Genomic DNA, 4746 nt, shown 5'->3' on the forward strand with positions numbered 1-4746 from the left:
GAGAGAGAGAGAGAGAGAGAGAGAGAGAGACAGAGAGAGACAGAGAGAGACAGAGAGAGAGGAGAGGGAGAGACAGAGAGAGACTGGACTCTGGCTGAGAGAGAGGGAGAGACGAGAGAGACAGACAGAGAGAGAGACAGAGAGAGAGAGACAGAGAGAGGCAGACAGAGAGAGAGAGGGAGGGAGAGAGAGACAGAGAACTGGACTCTGGCTGAGAGAGAAGAGACAACCGTCCTGTTTTGGTAGTGTGTGTCACTTCTGGGCGAGCAGAAGTCATGGCAGCAAAAGTGGGAGGGGACTTGCATATTGTTAAGTTAATGAGATCTCCTTCATGGTGGAAAAAGCAAAAGCGAACAAAAAGAAAACAGAGAGGCCTAGGAGGCGCAGCTCCTCGGGGACAGAGCGGGGGTGTGGGGGGTCGGCGGCGCGCTGGCGTGGCTCCAGCTCTGCTCGCCGCTATGACATCACAGAGGCTTCCCCTCCAGAGACACCACCACGTTCCCGCCAAGCTTCTCGGCCAGCGTGGTGCGGTCCTGGATGTCGTCCAGACCGTTGACCTGCCACTCGTGTTTGATTCCTGGAGGACAGACAGGTCAGAGAGACAGACAGGTCAGAGAGACAGGTCAGGTCAGAGAGACAGGTCAGAGAGACAGGTCAGGTCAGACAGACAGGTCAGAGAGACAGGTCAGACAGACAGGTCAGAGAGACAGGTCAGAGAGACAGCACAGGTCAGAGAGACAGCACAGGTCAGAGAGACAGGTCAGGTCAGAGAGACAGGTCAGACAGACAGGTCAGGTCAGACAGACAGGTCAGAGAGACAGGTCAGGTCAGAGAGACAGGTCAGACAGACAGGTCAGAGAGACAGGTCAGAGAGAGACAGCACAGGTCAGAGAGACAGGTCAGGTCAGAGAGACAGGTCAGGTCAGAGAGACAGGTCAGACAGACAGGTCAGAGAGACAGGTCAGGTCAGAGAGACAGGTCAGACAGACAGGTCAGAGAGACAGGTCAGAGAGACAGCACAGGTCAGACAGACAGGTCAGACAGACAGGTCAGACAGACAGGTCAGAGAGACAGCACAGGTCAGACAGACAGGTCAGGTCAGAGAGACAGGTCAGACAGACAGGTCAGAGAGACAGCACAGGTCAGACAGACAGGTCAGGTCAGACAGACACGTCAGAGAGACAGGTCAGAGAGACAGGTCAGAGAGACAGGTCAGAGAGACAGGTCAGGTCAGAGAGACAGGTCAGACAGACAGGTCAGGTCAGAGAGACAGGTCAGAGAGACAGGTCAGAGACCCCCCCCTACCTGTGAACTTCTTCTTGATGGCCTCTTTAGAGCTGGCGTAGATCATCTTGCTCTTCAGCGGAGCGCCCTCTGGAGCCCTGAAACAGGAAGTGATGTGGTCAGTCTGTGTGTCTGAGGACTCAGAGTGAAAGTGATGCTATATATATATATATGTGTATATGTATATATTTATATAGTACACATATAGTAGACTGGGCAGTGTACCAGAAGATGAAGACCAGGTCTGTGTGTACTGAGTGTACTAGTACCAGAAGATGAAGACCAGGTCTGTGTGTACTGAGTGTACTAGTACCAGAAGATGAAGACCAGGTCTGTGTATACTGAGTGTACTAGTACCAGAAGATGAAGACCAGGTCTGAGTGTACTGAGTGTACTAGTACCAGAAGATGAAGACCAGGTCTGAGTATACTGAGTGTACTAGTACCAGAAGATGAAGACCAGGTCTGTGTGTACTGAGTGTACTAGTACCAGAAGATGAAGACCAGGTCTGAGTGTACTGAGTGTACTAGTACCAGAAGATGAAGACCAGGTCTGTGTGTACTGAGTGTACTAGTACCAGAAGATGAAGACCAGGTCTGTGTGTACTGAGTGTACTAGTACCAGAAGATGAAGACCAGGGTCTGAGTATACTGAGTGTACTAGTACTAGAAGATGAAGACCAGGTCTGTGTGTACTGAGTGTACTAGTACCAGAAGATGAAGACCAGGTCTGTGTGTACTGAGTGTACTAGTACCAGAAGATGAAGACCAGGTCTGTGTGTACTGAGTGTACTAGTACCAGAAGATGAAGACCAGGTCTGAGTATACTGAGTGTACTAGTACCAGAAGATGAAGACCAGGTCTGAGTGTACTGAGTGTACTAGTACCAGAAGATGAAGACCAGGTCTGATGTGTACTGAGTGTACTAGTACCAGAAGATGAAGACCAGGTCTGGTATACTGAGTGTACTAGTGCCAGAGATGAAGACCGGGTCTGAGTGTACTAGTACCAGAAGATGAAGACCAGGTCTGGTATACTAGTGTACTAGTACCAGAAGATGAAGACCAGGTCTGGGTGTACTAGTGTACTAGTTCCCAGAAGATGAACCGGGTCTGAGTGTACTGAGTGTACTAGTGCAGAAGATGAAGACCAGGTCTGTGTGTACTGAGTGTACTAGTACCAGAAGATGAAGACCAGGTCTGTGTGTACTGAGTGTACTAGTACCAGAAGATGAAGACCAGGTCTGTGTGTACTGAGTGTACTAGTACCAGAAGATGAAGACCAGGTCTGAGTGTACTGAGTGTACTAGTACCAGAAGATGAAGACCAGGTCTGTGTGTACTGAGTGTACTAGTACCAGAAGATGAAGACCAGGTCTGTGTGTACTGAGTGTACTAGTACCAGAAGATGAAGACCAGGTCTGAGTATACTGAGTGTACTAGTACCAGAAGATGAAGACCAGGGTCTGAGTGTACTGAGTGTACTAGTACCAGAAGATGAAGACCAGGTCTGTGTGTACTGAGTGTACTAGTACCAGAAGATGAAGACCAGGTCTGAGTGTACTGAGTGTACTAGTACCAGAAGATGAAGACCAGGTCTGAGTGTACTGAGTGTACTAGTACCAGAAGATGAAGACCAGGTCTGTGTGTACTGAGTGTACTAGTACCAGAAGATGAAGACCAGGTCTGTGTGTACTGAGTGTACTAGTACCAGAAGATGAAGACCAGGTCTGAGTATACTGAGTGTATGCCAGAGATGAGACCAGGTCTGGTATACTGAGTGTGCTAGTACCAGAAGATGAAGACCAGGTCTGAGTGTACTGAGTGTACTAGTACCAGAAGATGAAGACCAGGTCTGTGTGTACTGAGTGTACTAGTACCAGAAGATGAAGACCAGGTCTGAGTACTGAGTGTACTAGTACCAGAAGATGAAGACCAGGTCTGAGTATACTGAGTGTACTAGTACCAGAAGATGAAGACCAGGGTCTGAGTGTACTGAGTGTACTAGTACCAGAAGATGAAGACCAGGTCTGAGTGTACTGAGTGTACTAGTACCAGAAGATGAAGACCAGGTCTGAGTGTACTAGTACCAGAAGATGAAGACCAGGTCTGTGTGTACTGAGTGTACTAGTACCAGAAGATGAAGACCAGGTCTGTGTGTACTGAGTGTACTAGTACCAGAAGATGAAGACCAGGTCTGGAGTGTACTGAGTGTACTAGTACCAGAAGATGAAGACCAGGTCTGAGTGTGTGTACTAGTACCAGAAGATGAAGACCAGGGTCTGTGTGTACTGAGTGTACTAGTACCAGAAGATGAAGACCAGGTCTGTGTGTACTGAGTGTACTAGTACCAGAAGATGAAGACCAGGTCTGAGTGTACTGAGTGTACTAGTACCAGAAGATGAAGACCAGGTCCCTCCTTCTTGGACTCCTTGGTCTCGTGAGGTGGCATCGTAGAGGCCGTGAGCGGCAGATCGTTGTGGGGAGGGAGCTTAACGAAGCAGGGCGTAGGGGTCAGCCCACCGTCTCCCGATGTCTCCCACCAGGATCTGCTTCCTCCTCTCACGATTGATCTTCTTCTTTGGTCTTCGGCTCAGACAGAACAGCACCGCCTTCTTCCTCATCTTCACCTCGTCCTGGGACGAAGAGCTTCCCTCACACCTTCATGTCGTTAAACACCCTGATGACCTCATCGCTCACGGCCACGCCTGGACGCCTGCAGACCACCACATGGAGAGCACAGCACAGTTTTGACGGTTAACGGATTAATAGTCAGACCAGCTGCTGTTGAGAAAGCATCAAAAAGCGGAGGAAAACACGCCTAGAGACATGAACTCACAACCTGATGACCCTCATCGTTCACTGTCAACACACACACACACACACACACACACACACATACACACACACACACATACATACACACACACACAGACACACACACACACACACACACACACGCACACACACACCTACGCACACACACACATATATACACTTTTACACACATACACGCCACACACACACACACACATATATACACACACACACACATATACACACACACACATACATATACACACACGACACACTAGCACACACACATATATACACGCACACACACATACATATACACACGACACACATATACACACACACACATATACACACACACATACACACACACATACATACACACACACACACACATCACACACACACACACACACACACACACACACACACACACACACACACACACACACGCACACACACACACACACACACACCAACCCACCAGACTCCATGTAACTAATCAGGACTTTTATCGCATTCGTGAAAACACGCTTCATGGTCAAAGTGGACAGAAATCTAAAATCAAATCTACCAAAAGACCGTCTTGGTTCATCTTTCCCACTGTTCCAACAATCACCACTCTGGTTTGGTTGAAATAAACCCTTAATT

General features: G+C 48.7%; 1 pseudogene; it reads right to left on the reverse strand.

Moving 5' to 3' along the window:
• Positions 1-449: 449 nt before the first annotated feature.
• On the reverse strand, positions 450-4137 carry LOC144515087 (cofilin-2-like; annotated as a pseudogene).
• Between the last annotated feature and the right edge of the window lie 609 nt (positions 4138-4746).

The sequence above is a fragment of the Sander vitreus genome, unplaced genomic scaffold (assembly GCF_031162955.1).
Source record: "Sander vitreus isolate 19-12246 unplaced genomic scaffold, sanVit1 ctg905_0, whole genome shotgun sequence".
In the NCBI taxonomy this organism is placed as follows: domain Eukaryota; kingdom Metazoa; phylum Chordata; class Actinopteri; order Perciformes; family Percidae; genus Sander; species Sander vitreus.